The sequence below is a fragment of the Felis catus genome, chromosome B2 (assembly GCF_018350175.1).
Source record: "Felis catus isolate Fca126 chromosome B2, F.catus_Fca126_mat1.0, whole genome shotgun sequence".
Lineage (NCBI taxonomy): Eukaryota > Metazoa > Chordata > Mammalia > Carnivora > Felidae > Felis > Felis catus.
Window position 1 is genome coordinate 265,318 of NC_058372.1, and position 18,776 is coordinate 284,093.

General features: G+C 54.8%; 1 long non-coding RNA gene across 2 annotated transcripts; it reads right to left on the minus strand.

The window, feature by feature from the left end:
• Positions 1 to 12,747: 12,747 nt before the first annotated feature.
• Positions 12,748 to 18,730, minus strand: LOC111560400. 2 transcript variants are annotated; one of them, XR_002742145.2, is made up of 3 exons: positions 18,378 to 18,730; positions 16,887 to 17,142; positions 12,748 to 13,541 (listed from the first exon to the last, which is right to left on the minus strand). It is a non-coding gene; the product is annotated as an uncharacterized LOC111560400 (long non-coding RNA). The 2 variants fall into 2 exon arrangements; XR_002742143.2 differs by lacking the exon at positions 18,378 to 18,730 and having other exon boundaries at positions 16,887 to 18,370.
• Between the last annotated feature and the right edge of the window lie 46 nt (positions 18,731 to 18,776).

Below are 18,776 nucleotides of genomic sequence, written 5' to 3' on the forward strand. Positions count from 1 at the left end.
GCTACGCGTCCTGGGTGCCCCGCTCAGCCTCTTGGGACTGTCTCCGTCTCATTTCAGCTCTTCCCACAGACACATCCGCGCTGATAGGAAGAAAGAGAAAGGCAGATTCTTCAAAAGTGTTTAGAAACCACATCAGGAGCTGTGCGTTGGGGGCTGGTGGTTGTCTCTGCCATTTGGGGAAAGTGCGAAGGGCAACCGGAAAGAACTCTGTCTCGAGGATCCCGGGAAAGCCAGATTTGGGTGCGTGCGCTTTCCTCAGCCAGCTGGGAAGAACGGGCACACGGATATGCTTTATTATTTGAAACTTAAGCAACTCCCCAAACAGTGACTAATCCCAAACTTTACGAGAAAATTATAAATTTACTCCTTCACTCTGGGATAAGAGAGGAGAAGGAGGGACAAGGAGGAGCGGCGGGCAGCTCCGAGTCGGTAGAATTAGTGGCTGTCAGGCACGTGCCGGGTTTCTGGACAAGGCCCTCCGGGTGTGAAGTCAGGACAGCTCAGGGCACGGAGACCCACCAGAACAGCAGCTTTTGCGAACCATCGGAGACAGTCCCGCCACCGGAGACGGGAAACCTCCGTCCCTCGCGCTGTGTGTGGAGCTCAGCGGCACTTTCCCCGCACTGGAGCATTTCTACTGCTTTGCTCCCACCGACCTCTCTTTCCTCCTTTCCTTCTCACCAAACCCCACCTCTCAAGTCCCCATTCCGTCCTCTCCTGTGGGCCTCCCTTGCTGGGAAGACCACCCCTCCAGCCCTGCTCCTTCGGGGAGGGGGCTCGGGCTCAGGGAGTGTGGGGGGTAGAGGGGAGGAACAAGCCGAGGCTGCGGAGCCCGGGCGGGCGTGAGGACTCGGAGCGGGGACCCGGGTGTGCAGGGGTGGGGACTAGCCCTGGCTAGGGAGCCCGGAGGGAGCAGGGACCCGGGTGGGCCTGAGCGCAGCGGGGAAAGACGACCCCGGCTCTCCCCCCCCTGCTTGGGCGGTGGTGCGCCCCGGTGGCTTAGCCAAATCCTCACTCTGTTCAAACAGTGATTTACCGAGCGGCAGTGGAGCCGGGCCTGGGGCCATAAACCCTACGGCCCGGGTCACACCCTGCGTCCCCCACCCCGCCCCTCACAGCCAGCAGAGGAGTATTAATGCTGCAGCGAGAAGGCGTGAGGTCCTTGCAGGAGGCACGATGAGGCCCCGTTCCCACGCCCTAACCCAGGCTGCAGCCCCGCCACTCAAGCCCTGAGGAAGGTGGACGTAGACGCGGACTCCGGGCTCAAACGCAATCACCGCGCGCGCGGCCGAGTGGCGGACGCACCGCCCTGCACGCATCCCTGTCTCTGAGGGGCTCCACCTTGGAAAAGTACTGGAGTTCAGGAAGTCTGAGCCCCAGATACCGTGTTACATGTGCGAATCAGGGATCCCCGGAAAAGGGAAGGAAACAGAAGACAGGAGACAGGTCAGCTCTGGGCGCTGGAACGAACCCCCCACCAGCTCCCCCAGTCCGTGGTGAATTTAGGGACTGATGTCAAGGAGGGGGAGGGGCGTGACTGGGAAGGGAGAGCCCCTCCCGGCTGCAGCTCGGAGGCAGGGGGCTGGACCACTGGACCCAGGGCTTCCCCAGTTCTCCCCCTCCTCATGCCGCGGCCCCCAGAACTCTGGGAGCGACCTCGGCTCGCCCGGACCGCGTCAGTTCCCAGGGTCTGAAGACAGTGGCTCATGACCTCCGTCCTCGCGCGTCTTGGATGCACCTGCCGACCCCGCGCGAGGCCCGCCCCTGCTCTCCCGCCCCAAGACGGGGAGGCGGAGCTCCGAGGGCCGGGGGCGGGACCTGCATGGTGGGCGTGGTCTCTGGCTGGCTCTGGGCGGGGCTTCCTGGTGCTGGAGACCGGGGGTCGCAGGTTCCCGCCCTGGCCTGCCCTCCAGGGATCTCCCGGGGCGTCCGGGCGGATCACCCGCGCGAGGAGGCGGCCTTGCATCTGCTCCTTCCCGTTCGCGGGCTCCTGTTTCGTGGTGTCCCCAAGTCCTGAGCCTTAGGGTTATTTCTCCGCCTCCTCCCCGCGGTCCCCTCACTTCCGGATGTGCCATCGCTGGCAGGGTGGAAGCCAGGCTTCCGGGAGCCCCTTAAGGGAGGTTACACTCTTCCCGCTTCCCCGGCCAGGCCTGACGTCTCTGACCGGCCTTAAATTTTGCTTCGTCCTTCCGATCCCCTTTTCCCCACGATGCCTGTGTCGACAGGAAAGCCTGAAATGCACGAAGACTCCACCCAAGGCCGTTCATTGCAGCGTGTCTTGTAATAGGACTGCGCAGGCTGGACGCCACCCAAATGGAAATCGGGGTTACGGGTGAAGACACCGCCCCAGAGAGAGCATCCTGCCTCATTCTGGTTGATTGGCAGGCAGAGGACTGGACAGCAGACCCGGGCCTCGCTTTCTCCTCCTCCACCTCATTTCCCCAGGTCCCCATGCCACACTGAACGCAGCTTTGGCCCACCTGGATCTCCACCTTCCTGAGGATCTGACGCTGAACAAGATCTCTCCAGGCCAATCGGCTGAGCTGCCCCTCACCGTCTATCCAGTTTGCAAATGAAGAGTATCTATGCTTTATTCTAGGATGACCCCCAGGATATATTAAGTGGAAAAAGAAACAAACTAGGCAGGGGGGGAGGGGGGAAGATCCCTAGGTAGATGTAAATATACATATTTGTTTGCTTATACTTATTGATGAGGTTTTGGGTTGATGGAGGGTTCGTGGGGTTTGGAGCCGACAGCCAAGAAAGAATTGTTGAAAACGTCTTTACTGCAAAAAGGTGATTTTATTAAAGCGCGGGCCAGGACCCGCGGGCAGGGAGAGCTGCACTGGGGTCGTGTAGAAAGGCTGGTTATACGCCATGGACTTGGGGGAGGTAAAGTCAAAAGGGAAGTTTCCAAAGAGACTTTCACAAGCTCAAGACTTACCAGAGGCCTAGCTATGGTCAAGCTAAGGTTGTTTCTCCCTCTAGCAAAGCATCAACATTAAGATAGTAGGGGGTTCCTGGACTTCAGGCTGTGATGGGACTGCCTTTTCCTGGTAAACTGGTGGAGACTCTTATCAGTTTAATCATGTGTGTGTGTGTGTGTGTGTGTGTGTGTGTGTGTGTGTCCTTTCCTGTTCTTGGGTAGCTGGGAGTGTCCAAGGAATATCACACATGTCCCACCTTGGGAGGGGGGGCGGTGCTGTTAGCCTGCACTCTGCCCTCAGCTTTCTCCACGATCCCTCATCACTTATTTTTTTATATGTGGAAATATAATCGAAAGGCTAACAAACAGTTACCTGGGGGGTGGGGGGGGGGAGGAAAGGGCAGTCGGTCTTTTCCGTATGTGCCTTGTCTTGTGCATTTGACTTTGGACCTCCCCCCCAACTGGCCTCCTAGATTTCACTCAAGTAAAATTGACTGTTGGGTGCCTGGGTGGCTCAGTCGGTAAGAGTCCGACTCTTGGTTTTGGCTCTGGTCATGATCTCATGGATCGTGAGTTCAAGCCCCGCACCAGGTTTCACACTAACAGTGTGGAGTCTGCTTGGGATTCTTTCTTCACCCACCCCTCTGCCCCTCCCCTACTCACTCTTTCTGTCTCTCTAAAAAAATAAATAAAATAATTTTTAAAACAAAACAAAACAAAAAAGATCGACTGTATATGACAGTGCCCGCTCCCCATGCTGTGTGCTGTCTCCTTGACCAGCTCTTGTCCCTTCTCACAAGATTGTCCCCAGAAAGCCTTTCCTGACATCCCGCTAGGGTTGTTGACTGGACCGGCTCAGGGGCACCTCCTCGTGAGCATGTAGCAGCCCCCAGGCCTTACCTCAATCACCACACTATCTCCATGAATCACAACCATCTGAGAGGTTCCCCCAAAATCAGGACTCCCACTTTATTTGCCTCTTGTCTTTGGCACCTGGAACCGTCTGTGGTGTGTGTGGGTGGCCCATAAATACTTGTTGAGTGAATGCATAACTGGTTCTGTCCCTTGTGACAGCACTTCTGGCCATCTTCGCCCACATGGCCTAGGTCCAGACCCTCAACGTGGATCCCAGAGGGCAAGAATGAAGAACAGAACCCAGGACGTTACCAATGTCCTCTCGCCAAAGACCTCCAGAAACACACCCGTAGTTAAACAAGCTGGGCTTATTTTTCCTAGCGGCAAGACAGAACACACAGCACAGGCAACTGGCCAGCATCTCTCCAGTGCAGGGGCCAAGGGCAGGCAGCCACTAGGTGGGCTGCTGAGGCACGAACGTTATCTTGAGTTAAAAGTCATCAAAACACAGCAAAATGCAGGAAAAACTCTCTTCCTGTCCTCACCTGCCTAAATTTACATGGGAAAGGAGAGCTTGAGACTCCCCTTTATCTCAGAAACTTATCTGCTTGAGAAGGCAAACTTTGGTTTTCCAAATATCTACCACCTTCCTGTGAGGTCCTTCCCCACCTTGTATCCTCAGACCCTGACCCCCAACTTAGCTCACAGAAGCTCCATGTTGCCTCATCGTCGTTGGAGTTTGAATGTCTGTGTGGAAGCCCATTGCACACGATTGAATTTCGTTTTCTCCTGTTAATCTGTCTCAGGTCAGTTTGACTCAGTCCAGCCAGAAGACCTTCAAGGGCACAGGAGAGTCTTCCTCCTCAACAGGGCTGTAGGATCCAGGCTTTGTTGGGACTTGTCAGGCGGGGCTCCTCTGTTCCTCCTCAGTGGGGAGCAGGGAAAGGATGAATACGGGGCGGCTGGGGTGTGTGCGTGTCGTGTCCGTGAGGAGTTCCTTTCAAGGTAAAATACCTTTCCAGTAGAGCAAGTCTCAAGTGAATCTGCAAAGTGTCTGACCCCCAACCCAGACCCTCTGCATTCAGCCGTCTTGGTCAGCACCACCACAGCCATGGAAGGGGACAGGGGATAGGGGAGGCCGTGAGCAGGGAGGCCAGCTGCCTTGGCTGCAGCCTGGGCAGGATTTTTGCTCTGCAGACGTCTCGTCTCCCATTCTCCCAGGGCAGAAACTCTTCAGGCAGTCGGTCCTCTTGGCCAGAATGCTTTCTTTGTCATCCTGCCTGGTATCACAGCCTCCTGAATGACTCCCACAGCTACTCATTTGAGCCCTGAGGAAAACCTATTAGATATGAATTCTTTGTTGGTTTTGTGACAGTGGCCTCTGACCAGACAGGCTCAGCTCCCCGGCCCCCAAGAGCCTTGTTGTCTCTGCTCCCTGCCTTTTGGGGTGATGACCTCACCCTTGCCATCAGTTTCAGGGATCCAGTGACTCACTGCAGATGCCCGGCACCTGAGGTCTCTGGGGATGCTGTCTAAGGACACGGACCGTGACCTTTCGTCCTCCAGTCCAGAGCTTCTCCCTGTTAGCGATTCTTCTCTGTCTGGGAGCACTCCCGCCTCCTTCAGATCAGCACTTCTGGTGACTGCCTCCTGCACTCTCCCTCTCTGCCAGAGCTGGGGTCTCTTCAGTTCGGGTTCCTGCCCCCCACCCAGTGCCAGGGCTCTCCCGTCCCCCTCCCCTGCTCCCCCCAGTGCCAGGGCTCTCCCGCCCCCCTCCCCTGCTCCCCCCAGCGCCAGGGCTCTCCTGCCCCCCTCCCCTGCTCCCCCCAGTGCCAGGGCTCTCCTGCCCCCCTCCCTTGCCCACCCCAGTGCCAGGGCTCTCTAGCACCCCCTCTCCCCCCTCCAGCGCCAGGGCTCTCCCATCCCCCTCCCCTGCTCCTCCCAGTGCCAGGGCTCTCCTTCCCCCCTCCCCTGCTCCCCCCAGTGCCAGGGCTCTCCTGCCCCCCTCCCCTGCTCCCCCCAGTGCCAGGGCTCTCCTGCCCCCCTCCCCTGCTCCCCCCAGAGCCAGGGGTCTCCTGTCCCCCTCCCCTGCTCCCCCCAGCGCCAGGGCTCTCCTGCCCCCCTCCCCTGCTCCCCCCAGTGCCAGGGCTCTCCTGTCCCCCTCCCCTGCTCCCCCCAGAGCCAGGGCTCTCCTGCCCCCCTCCCCTGCTCCCCCCAGAGCCAGGGCTCTCCTGCCCCCCTCCCCTGCTCCCCCCAGCGCCAGGGCTCTCCTGCCCCCCTCCCCTGCTCCCCCCAGTGCCAGGGCTCTCCTGCCCCCCTCCCCTGCTCCCCCCAGCGCCAGCGCTCTCCTGTCCCCCTCCCCTGCCCCCCTACCCGTCCCCCCCCCCAGTGCCAGGGCTCTCCTGCCCCCCTCCCCTCCCACCCCAGCACTGGGGTTCTCCTGTACTCCCAGCACCAGGGCTCTCCTGCCCCAGACCTTGTTCTCCTCCTCCTCTTCCTGGAGGGTTAGATCTGGGTTCTGCCAGTTGGACTTGCTTTAAGATCTTGAACAAATGACTTAAGTCTTTGGGCTTCTGTTTTTGCATCTGTAAACTGTGGGTAATGATAATTACTTTTTACTATGCTGTATGGATTCTTTTTCTGGTTTTGTTTCTTTACTGAACAAGCAATTAATGTATACATTCATTTATAAAGAATTTACACCAGACATGTAGAATGAAAGTCTCTTTCAGCCACTGTCTCCCTGAATCCGCATTTGATGTGGTCCCTCAGGATATTTGTGCATTTACATAGCTATCTGTGTACATATGGAGATATGATGGAAATATGTGTGAGTATACATATGTGTATTACTGAAATAGCTATAAAATGAGTATGGTGGAGATGATGAAGAGGTCTGTTTGTGGACCCGAGAGAGGTCCGAGAGAGGCTGGTGGTTAACAATAAAGGCTGTCGTTTTTATTAAAACTAATCAATAGATAATGCTACAATTGCAAGACCATTTACAGCATTTACAGACACACAGGCAAACCCCACAAAGCAAAATCAACTAAGAGCTACAGTGGTGGAGATGGGGTGGGCTGTTAGTTTTTCTCCCTGGCCCCTCTAGTTAGTGGACTTTCTATGTGCATGTGTAACTTTGATTCACATCCTGAAAAATAACTGGTGTTCTGTGTTCCTGTTTTTCCCACCAGCCCCATGGAGACCCGCTGCCCACCCCTCCCTCAGAGCGTACCACACCCTCCCTTCCTCCCCCTTCCTCCAGTCCATTCCCACAGCCCAGCGGGTGCAGCCCCCCACCTCCCTGCCTCTCTCCCCCCTCCCACACTACCCCTGCAGCCAGACCACCTCTGAACCTCACCCAGGAGAGCCGGGCCAACATTAAGTTTAGAAGGACCAGCTCAGCATTCGTCTGAGCTGCAGCCCAGGGCAGAGGGCAGGACCCCCAGCCTCACTACACCCCGGATCTCAGCTTGCTGAGCTGCCCACGGGCTGCAGACACACCTCCTGGACCTTCCCAACTCCATGCTCCCTGCTCCCTCAACAAAATCCTCCCCGTGTGCATGTGTCTTTAATATGGAATCGAAGTTCAGAGCACAAAACAATTCTGCACTTGCTTGTCTTTTAAACATGGGTCTTAGAAATTATCTCGTGTCAAATAGGTCTTCCTTGTGTTTAACTGCTGCATGAATTAGATTCGGTAACGTATGCAAAAGCACTCTGCATGCTTCCTGGCACGTGGGAACATGCAGGGAATGTCTGCTTCCTTCCCTCGAGTTCCTATTCCTCCAGCACAAAGGACAGACACCCAGGACAGACGCTAGTCCTAAGGCCCCCTCCCCCCTCACTAAGTCCATCACAGCTTCACATCCAAGTTCACACACCCGGCTCCCTGGAGCTCTCGCACACACCCTCCTCGCTGGGTCTCACCCTGAAGCCCTCTCACACCCTGTCCTGCCACCCACTGGGGGAATATGTCCCTCCAGGACCAGACTCGTCACTTCCTGCGGGAATGCTGCCCCCACCCTCGCAGCACAGAACCTGGGCAACCCCTTGGGCCCCCAGTGGCCCAGAGCAGGCGTCCGGGATCCCTGTCTCCACCCTGTCCAACACGTCCCCAGTGTAGGTGGTCCAGGTGGTCCGGGGTCCCTGCCTCCACCCCATCCCCCACCGTCCCGGTTCAGGTGGTCCGGGGTCCCTGCTTCCACCCCGTCCAACACGGTCCCCCACCGTACCCAGTGTAGGTGGTCTAGGGTCCCTGTCTGCACCCCACTGTCCCCTGTGCTGGCGGTCCAGGGTCCCCCACTCTCCCCCACCGTCCGGTGCAGGCGGTCCGAGGTCCCTGTCTCCACCCCGTCCCCCACCGTCCCTGTACAGGCGGTCCGGGTCTGTCCATCCAGTCTGGTGAGCCCTGCCGCGCCCTGATTCAGGGCCCACTTGTCTGCAGCTCCCGCCCTCTTAGGTGGGGTGAACCTGCACGCCTGGTTAAAACCCCTCCTGAGTCCCCCCTCCCTCCACCCCCCCCCAGCCGGGTGCGGGACGTGGCGGTGCAGGTGTGTCCTCCTCACAGCCCGAGTTTGGGTTTCGAGGACGCTCAGCACCGGGAGGGGCTCCGGGAGGGGCTCCAGGGGGGCCGCAGGACCGGGCCAGCTGCCCCCAGACCCGCGGGCGGGTGGTGCGTGCAGAGCCGGGGGGAGGGCTGTGGGGTGCGTCGAGGCTCCTCAGGAAGTCAGAGGGAGAGGCGCCTGCCCTAATTGGTAGGCCAGGTGCCAGCAGCATGCCAGTGATGTTTTGGTGACAGGTCACCCGGGAAGAGGAGGGACAGCGTGTCACGTGGGGCCCCTCCGGCTCGGTTGGCTTTTCTGGGTCACCCTCTGCGGCTGCCTCCCTTCTGGTTTCCCCCGCCAGTTCCGCCTGGTGTCTCTGACTCATGGCCCCTGCCCCTACTCTCTGTGCCTCCATGTCCCTGGGGGTCAGCTGGGGGCAGAAGCACTGAGGCCCCACCCTCTGGCCCAGTCTCTTCCTTGTGACACTGTCACACACGCTTCGGGAGTGGTTAGTGAGACCCAAGAATGAAGAGGCGGTGAAGACTGGTCTTCCTTGGCTCACGATGGCACGTGTTTACTGGGCGCTGACAGTTCACACTTGACCCCTGACGACCCACCACGCCACCCCGGCAGTGCCCTCAGTCAAGGGGCCCTTCCCTGCTCCCACATCCCACCTCCTGCCCCTCTGCCTCCACCCACACCAGCAGCCTCTTCCTGCCACCTGCCTCCTGAGCCAGGTTCGCCTCCCCTGGAGCCAGAGTCCTCGAGACCCTGCCCGCCCCCCCCCACCCTCCCCACCCCTGCCCCAGGGATCCCTCCTTCCAGCTCCAGCCACCAGGCCTTCAGGCTACATCCCACCCATGACAGTGTTGCCTCAGGGCCTTTGCCCCACCTCTCCCTCAATCGGCACCACTTTTCTCCTAGTGCCTGGCCAATCCCTTCACCTTCCTCAAATCCTTGCTCAAATACCACCCGCTGAAACTGTAACCCAGACCCACCTACACACTACTCCCTCCCTTCCTTCCCAGCTTCCTGTCAGGCATTTCCCATTTTTATCGACCTGTCTTCCCCATCAGAATGGAATCCCCATGAGGGCACATTCTTGTCTGCCTCATCCTCTCTGAGGCCCCAGCTCCCAACACAGTCTCTGAAACACTGTCGAGGCTTCATAAATATCTGTTGAATAAATGAATACAAATGATTTCCTTTGATCATTAAAACAAGTCTCTGACATCAATATAAATGTCTCCACTCTATAATCATAAAACTGACAAGAAGTGAGTCAAATCTTGGAAATCCCACTGTTTCTGCATAGGGTGTGCATTCCTCCACACTGGGCAGGATCTTACCTAGTTTAGTCACAATGGGCAAAGATCCAAAATGAGGGGTCTGGACTGATGGGTTTCCCATCTGCTAGAGGATGTCTCCAACCTCCCTGGCTGCCTGAGTCCAGCCTTAGTCCTTCCTGGAACCAGGAAGAGATTTAATGGCTTACCGGTCCGCTGGGAGACTGTGGACCACAGGGCCGTGGGAAAGCGTTCCGTTTCTGGCTTCTACACTCCGTCCACCGCACTGACTGAGCTTGATTCTGTCCAGGAAATGGGATGAGGACAAGCAGAGGGAGAGCAAGAATAGGAAAGCAGATAAGGTGGAGGCGCGGACACGTAGGGAGGGAGAGAAGGACCAAGCAGGTAAGTGCAGGGGAGGGGGTGCTCTATAGAGAGACCCAGAGGAGGTGCCCTGGTGTCCCTCTGTCCGGGCCTCCTCTTCTGCAGTCCCATGTCAACACCCAAAGCTCACTTTGCATGAACCTAGTCCATTCCCATGGCCAGGAACTCAACCTTGATTCCCCTGAACCCCAGTGACCAGGATGGTACTTCCATCAACAAAACCCTTGAAGCTGGCCTGCTCCTTTCCGGGGTCACCGCCTGCCACCTAGATCATTGGAGCACGTTCTTTCTTCAGGACAACCAACCCACAAGACTCTGGGGGCCACCACCGGCTTGCAGAGGCCCTGGGTCACTCTTATTCCACACCTGTCTCGTTCAGCTCCTTCTAACTGGAGACCCTGTGTGGTCTGGTCTCTGCCTGAGTCTTCATCTACTGGCACTACCTTCACCTGCAGCTCACCATATACCAGCTCTCCTTAAATCGGCCCCCATTGGCCCTTTCCTCAGAGTCTTTGTAAAGCTGCTCTCTGCCCCTGGAATGCCCTTCCCTCCTCTCTGTGCCTGACGAGCTTCTTTTTTTTTTTTTTTTTTTATTTATTTATTTTTTTAATTTTTTTTCAACGTTTTTTTTTTTTATTTTTTTTATTTTTGGGACAGAGAGAGACAGAGCATGAATGGGGGAGGGGCAGAGAGAGAGGGAGACACAGAATCGGAAACAGGCTCCAGGCTCCGAGCCATCAGCCCAGAGCCTGACGCGGGGCTCGAACTCACGGACCGTGAGATCGTGACCTGGCTGCAGTCAGACGCTTAACCGACTGCGCCACCCAGGCGCCCCTGCCTGACGAGCTTCTATTCATCTCTCCGGTCTCCTCTTGAACGTTGGCTGCCCAGAGGGGCCTTCCTCAACACCCCCATCTAAACCAGAGCCCTGTGCCAGGTCTTTGTGGGCTCACCAGATTCAGCAAATGGAAACATAAGACATCTACTTAAATCTAAATCCCAGATAAATAATCAATCATTTTTTAGTATAAGTATTCCCCATACAGTATTTGGGAGATATTGATGTTAAGAGAATTCATTGTTTATCTGAAATTCATATTTAACTGGACATCCCATATATATATATACACATATATATGTGTATATATATACATATGTATATATACACGTATATATATATGTGTATATATATACACATATGTATATATGTATATATATATATACACATATGTATATATATATACACATATATATATTAATGTTTTTATTTATTTTTGAGACAGAGAGAGACAGAGCATGAGCAGGGGAGGGGCAGAGAGAGGGAGACACAGAATCCAAAGCAGACTCCAGACTCTGAGCTGTCAGCACAGAGCCTGATACAGGGCTCGAACTTAGGGACTGCGAGATCATGACTTGAGCTGAAATTGGACGCTTAACTGAGTCACCCAGGCGCCCCTGGACGTCCCATATTTTATCTGGCAACTCTAGGTATGTGGAATGATGTCCCTCCCCTTCTATTTGGAGAGGTTGGAAAGTAAAACAAACTCTACTTCTCAGGAACTTTTGCAGCTAGGGTTTCCCCAGTTGGATGTAGTTGTATGACATTCAAGAGGCAAGAGTGAGGGAGGCCCCCCTCCTACAGCAGATGAGGTGGCCGAGCTCCAGCAGACACGTGGGAGTGGGGGCAGTGCTTCTGGGAGTGCTTCTGACTGACTGACCTTGAAACCAAGAGTCCAGCTAGAGCCTTGTGACCTTCCAGGCCTTTCCATGATTCTCTTATCACGTGGTTCCTTGTATTGAATCCCTTGCCGCCGACCAGACCAGACAGAGAGTAGTTTCTTCTCCCTGACCTGGTCCTCAGCACCTGCAGCTCCCTTCACGGCACTGTGTGGACATGCACATGACTGTCTGGTGTCTCTCTTGCTGTCCACAGGCTGTGGCCGTCATGCTGATTGTCATACATCAGTGTTAGTGTGCCTGGACCTCATCATTTGCTCCTTCTACTCCTGGTCAAGCAGGGCCTCACCCTGAACATACAAGAGTGGTCAGTGAGCACCTCTTTATTTGAAATGAGTGTAGAAGAGACAGGCAGCAACCTTCCTGCACTCTTGAGGGATGGGGACTAGAAGGGCTGGCCTGCTCGCACCCCAGCTACCCTGGATGAGCACAGTCACCCCTGTGGACCCCAGTTTTCTCATCTGCAATGTAAGCATTAGGCTACGTGGTGATAACGTCCCTGTCAGTTCTAACGCTCTACCCATCTGGGATTCTGTGACCTCAAAGTGTGAGAACAGAAGCCAATTAGCTGCATCTGGTGCCCGGCACAGCTTAGGAAATCGTCTGTTTGGAAGGCTTGTTCTCGCTGCGGGGGGTGGACATGGAAACGGATTCTCATCCCGAATGTGAGGGGGCAGAGGAGGACCAGACTTACAGCAGGAAGGGAGGTGAAGGCTGCTGGGTCTGTGTATGCACAGACCGACACTGTAATCCTGGCTCTTAGAACACAGCCCAGCGCCTGTCACCTGTCAGGGCCTGTGCACCTCCTACCACACCACTGGTCACACTCAGAGCATTAAGAACTGCCCCCCTGCCCCCCAGCCTGGGGGCTCCCTCTCACCACCCAGAGCTTGGCTCACACATCACCCCTCAGAGAAGCGTTTTCTAACACCCTGTCAAAGTCGTGCACACCTCCTCCACTTAATTCCTCTTATATTACCCGCTTTATATTCTTCAAAGCACTTATCACATCTATAATTATCTTGTTCATTTATTTGTTTACTTGCTTATGGTTAGTCTTTCCCAACAGAATCTAATTTGCCAGAGGACAAGGGACCATGGCTGGCCTGCTCACCCTGTACCAGAGTTCCCAGCACAGTGCTCGACTCAGCAAGTGCTTGCTGGGAGCCCACCTGAATGCAGGAGCAAATGCATGGCCCCTAAGGGGACTCTGCTGGGGGGGGCGGGGGGAGGCGGGATGAGGAGGTCTGGGGACACACTGGAGGGAAGAATGAGTATGGAATGTTGTAGGGCAGTTTAAAGGGTGGATAAAGTGACATTGCTGTGTGTGTGTGGGGGGGGAGGGTGGTCAGAAGGACACAGAACAAATGAGCATCCAGGATAAAAGTGAGGGAGGAACCCCCCCCACCCCCCCACCCCCCCGCCACAGGCACCATTAGCCCTGAGCAGGGGCTTCAAGGAGGGGGACAGGAAAGAGAAAATCAAGTCTCAGAAGACAGGACATAACGCCTCAGGGAAAGAACACAGGGGTGGAGGCAGTGGGTCTGAATTTCAGCAGCTCTACCTGAAAGCAAATCCTTAACCCCAGGAATCTGAGTCATCCTCTCAGCTCAGAGCTGCTACAGAGCTACAGAGCGCGGGCTGGGAGGGTGCTGGCCTTGCAACCGGGGTCATGTCCATGAGTATCAGGTTGATCTGCTGGAAACTTCATCCTCTGTCTGCCTCGAGCCCCCTTCCCATCAGGGCTGTCTCCCCAGAGTATGTGCAGCAATTCTTGGGACAGCTGCACATTGTAAACAGCAGAGTCTTTAAAAAAAAACAAAAAAAACAAAAAACACAAGTCCTTACAGAAGCAACCGACATTGAAGAAAGTCTTGGGCAACAGGGCACAGTGAGTGAGGCCTGAGAAAGAACTGCGCTTCCTTAATTAGGCTTCTTATCCCCTGAGATCTCTTTCTCCAGTTTTCTCCCCAAAGATGCCTCACGATTTTGGTTCAGGCTTTTCCATTTCTTTCCCACTCAACCCAACCTGCCCTTTGTTTACAAGTCACAGCCTCCAGGAGGCCTTCCTGAAATCATTCCCACTCATCCTACAATCTGTCAACATAATCCTCAGTCCACCTTTACAACTCAGTAATGACAGCTCTGGGTGGATGATGGGTACACCTTTGTGCACCATCACACTCCCTAACTCGGCAGTGGTGGATTCTGGTGGATGAGGGACAAAGCTTCATCTGCCTTGTCACATTCCCTGAGGGCAAAGACCTGGACTGTCTGGTCCTCAATCTCCCAAACACCTCTCTCCGCCTTAACACCCCCTAAAGACTTGTGAACTCTTTGACTGGATGGGGATGTCATGGATATGGAGGAGAGCCAGGCTGAAGAATAAACGAAATGAGAAAGAAGCAGAAGAGAAAGAAAGAAAGTAGCAGATGGGCTAAGGCCTGCCCCACCTCCACCACCTCCCAGTGCAGGTTCTCACTTTCCACAGTGAGAGGGGAGACCTCCTGGAAGCAGCTGGAAAGGGGTGGGGACTGGGATGAGGGAGGCGGGATCCAGTCGCCTTCAGTCGGCCCACAAAGCCAACCCAGCACATACCAAGGGTCACCTCCACCCATGTAGCTCTCTGGAGGTAGAATGAGCCCAGAGCAGGGATCAGAGGGTTCAGGCAGAGTTATTAGGGATTCTGGCAGGGAAGGGAGAAAGCCTTGAGAAGTGAGACATTTCCCGGCAATGCCCATCTCCAAATGTCCACCCCTGCACTACGTGTCTGGAAGCCACTAGGTGTGGGCTCATGGGGAGCACCGGGCAGAGGCTGAGCAGAAGCACTGTTAGCAGGAGTCCCTGACGTTTGTTTCTAGAAGGCATGTGATGACTAGACCATGAGCTTCCAGAGCACAGGCTGAATGCCATGCCACATACTATGTGGGTGTCCCCCAGCACCACGCCTGGCCTCTGCCAGTGTGCAATGATTGCTGACCGAGGAGAAGAATATTGTGCACATTTAGAAGGTCTAAGCAGAGTCTGCCAGAGGACACTTCAGTTTGCCCAAGAGGCGGCAGGCAGTTCAATGGCTGGGTGCACAGTGAAACCTTGGTTTGCGAGTATGATTTGTTCACAATTATGCTTGTAATCCAAACACTTGCATATCAAAGTGAATTTCCCCATAAGAAATAATGGAAACTCAGGTGATTCGTTCCACAACCCATCATTCATATAAAAATGATTACAATATTTTTTTTTAATTTTTTTTCAACGTTTTTATTTATTTTTGGGACAGAGAGAGACAGAGCATGAACAGGGGAGGGGCAGAGAGAGAGGGAGACACAGAATCGGAAACAGGCTCCAGGCTCTGAGCCATCAGCCCAGAGCCTGACGCGGGGCTCGAACTCACGGACCACAAGATCGTGACCTGGCTGAAGTCGGACGCTTAACCGACTGCGCCACCCAGGCGCCCCAAAATGATTACAATATTGTAATATAATACAAAAAAATCAAGAAAATATAAAGAAAAATAAACAAATTAACCTGCACTTCCCTTTGAAAACTTTCACGGCTGGTGTGAGGGAGGCAAGAGAGAGGAGGGTTCTTGTGTAGAAAGACTTTCACTATCACTGACAGAATCACTGCCACCTGTTGGCTCAACGGAATCTTTCTCTGCATGGGGGTCATTGTATACGCTCGCACGGATGTTGACTACAGTGCAGTGTCGATAAACTCTTGTCATATACTGTATTTAATGTAACTGGCGACGAGGCAGCAGAGGAAAGGGTCTATATCTGCAGGCAGCCTGACCTAGAATGAAGCAAAGCATTCCTAAGCTCACTTTTCTGGAAAAGCAAAGGACTGTCCACAGGTGCTTGGAAGTAACAAAAAATACACTAGTGCCAGTTACGGGCACCTTCCAACGTGCTGAAAAATCACTGATTTGTGCCAAACACCTCGGCCTGAGACTGAGCATCCGAGCATGGAAGACGATCACCCACAACCCGGGGGGGGGGGGGGCGCGGAGAGGGAGAGAGAGAGAGAGAACATTGGCTCAGTGTTGATCATGTGACATTCCACATCTCGTACTACTTGTATTGCAAGACATCGCTCGTTTATCAAGTTAAAACTTATCAGAAATGTTTGCTTGTCTTGCAGAACAAGATACTCGCAGTCAAGGTTCTACTGTCTATTTATTGAGACCTGCTGAGTGCCAGGCACCATTCCAGGTTCAGGGAAAGCATGGTGAACATAATAAAGGCTAGGTTCCTGTTCCTATAAAACTACCTTCTATTGGACAGAAACAGCTCAAAACAGATAAGCAGACCATTTCAGATGGTGATAAATACCACAAAGACAGTACATCTGGGTAAAGATGAGGAAAGCAACTTGAGATACAATGGGGAAAGACATCCTCTCTTGAAGTGTTCCATGTGGCTTGAGCCCTGGATGACAAGACGGACACAGCCTCGTCCAGCTCGGGAGGAAGCGGGGCCCGAGCAAGTGCACACACCTGGCGGGGAGATCAGCCCGTGTATGCTCAGGGAGCAAACAGTGTGAGCCCTGCATCTAGCACAGCGAAATGGGGCTGATTTGGGGAGGGTAGGTCCATCTGCACACTTCACCCTCATCACGTCACACAGTGGGGTCACCACGTGCCTAAACATTGGGATCTCCTGGAAAGCTTTCAAAACTCGATGCCTACCTCCTCCCCCCCATGCACAGAGATTCTGTACAGTTGACCTGCGGTGTCTCCTGGACATCGGGAACCTAAAAGCTGCCCAGATCATTCTCACGTGAACATGAACAAAACTGCAGAGCAGACCTTGCAGGCCGCAGCAGGCACTTGTGCTGTGAACACCAGCTCTCTGAACACACTCGCGTGCCATTTCCCCACCTCTCCAGGCCCAGATCTGGAAAGGACCCAATGTCTGAAAGGCCCTGAGGAGGGGATGGAATCAAGAAGATGAAGTGATCCGAAGGAAGACAGAAAGAGAATGGGCAAGAACACCAAGAGACACAGGGAACTCCAGAACATGTGACAGATTGAAGGGGCGAAAACAAACAAACAGGTGCAGAGAGTCCCAAAGGGTCAGAGATTTGTGGGACAGGGGAAGCAGAGCCTGCCGTAACAAATGATCACAAACGCAAACCGCGCACCCTTACCTCACAGTCCTGTAGTTCAGAAGTCGAAAGTGGGTCCTACTGGGTGAAAATCAAGCCATCTGCAGGACTGGAGGCCTCCTGGAGTCCATTGCCTTCCTTTCCCGGCTCCGAGGGGCAGTCCGCTTCCTCTGCACGCAGCCCTTTCCTCAGTGTTCAAAGTCAACAGTGTTAGGCTGAGTGCTTCGCACACGTCTCTCGCTGGTTGTTCTCTCCTGCTTCTGTCCTCTGCCTTTAAGGATGTTGTGGACCTTGAACCCTGTGGATAATCTAGAGAAATCTCTCTGTTTCGAACCCAAGCGATCAGCAACCCTAAGTCCATCTGCAAACTTAATTCCCCTTTGCCCTGGAAGGTAACAGATTTACAGGTTCCAGGAATTAAGACGTGGACATCTTGGGGGACTGTGACTCCATCTTCCACAGCACGAAAGCCCGTTTTACAAAACAGGTTTGGGTCGTATCTGTAGCTGTAGGTCTTATGAGCACTGAGCTGAGAGCTTTGTTCCAAGATAAATACACATGTGTTTATTTGTGAGGGTTTATCACGGTGTCCAATTTGAGTGTCTCCCCGGTAAGTGTGGAGCAGAGGTGGGGAGAAGGGTGCCTCAAGGGCTGCCTGATCTTTATTATGTTTGTCTTCGAGCTGCTGCTCCCCAAAGACCTACGGCTGCCGCATTGTTCTTATTGACAATAAAACTAATGACAGCGTCTCTTTGCGTGTTTTCTTGGAGTACGTCTCTGTGTCCCTGAGAAACCCTCGCTGTCCACCCCAGTGGTATTCAGTGTGTCTGAGACTGGGTACATCTGTGGCCTCTGCATTATGTGAACGCCTCTGTCCGTGGGGAATTTGGACGTGATGGGTGAGCAGACAGGTCTGTACAACAGTGTGTGCGAGCACACTCGTGGACAGATGTTTACTTCCCCACAAACCCTGCAGGGCAGGCAGACAGACAGGCCTCCCGTGAGAGCGGCAGAGGAACTAGCAGGTGGAGGGCGTGGGAAGAGAGGAGAGGAGGGAAGAGCCAGGAGATGGATGAGAGGGGAGGGAGAGGAAAGATCAGAGGGAAGATTTTGGAAAGCAGAGGGGAGGTTTTGGGGATCTCAAATGAAACAGAGACAGCGGGGAGTCACAGCTAGGGCACAGATCAGGGCTGGCTACAGCCCCGCTTCTGCTTATTCCGGGCCTTTGTGCCCTTGGCAAGGCCAGCTCTCTGGGCCGCTGTTTACCAAGAGACTTGAAATAGATGAACCCTAGGTACTCCCCAAAGAAGGGTGAAAAGTGGAAATAAAAACCCACACCGGGAAAAACTGAGAGAAAGAACTAGAGACAGGTGGGGAGAGAGTAGAAGTAGGGGAGGCCCAGCCAGACGTAGAACTGACTCCCGGAGACCTGAGCGGGGGCGCCTGCTCCCCCCTCCCTTACCCCACAGCTTCAGAGGGTTCTTAAGCCCTTAATAGGTAAGGCAGCAAGCAGGGAGGAAAGGAAAGACTCACCAGCAGTGACAGCACACACCAGACCGAGGCCTGGATCCTCGCTCCCGCCTCCAACTCCGGGGAAGTGGGTGTGCCGGCCGCCTGGAGTGACTCACACCCCGGCGATGTGGGCGCACACGCCGAAAGCGAGCCCGGGCGCTCTGCCCACCGGCTCAGCACAGGCCCGGGGCGGAGATGAGATTGGGGCGCCGGAGGGGTGACAAGGAGGCGACCCCCGCCCTCACGGTGCGGCCTTGCCCCCAGAGCGCCCCCTCCCGAGCACCAGCTCGCCCCGAGGACCCGGGCGCGCGCGTCCCCCGCCCTCCTCCCCCAGACCCGAGCTGGGAAGCTGGAGAACCAGGTGAGCTGTTGCGCAAGGCCCGGTGTTTACCTGCCGCGGGGGCCTCCTCCTCCCTATAA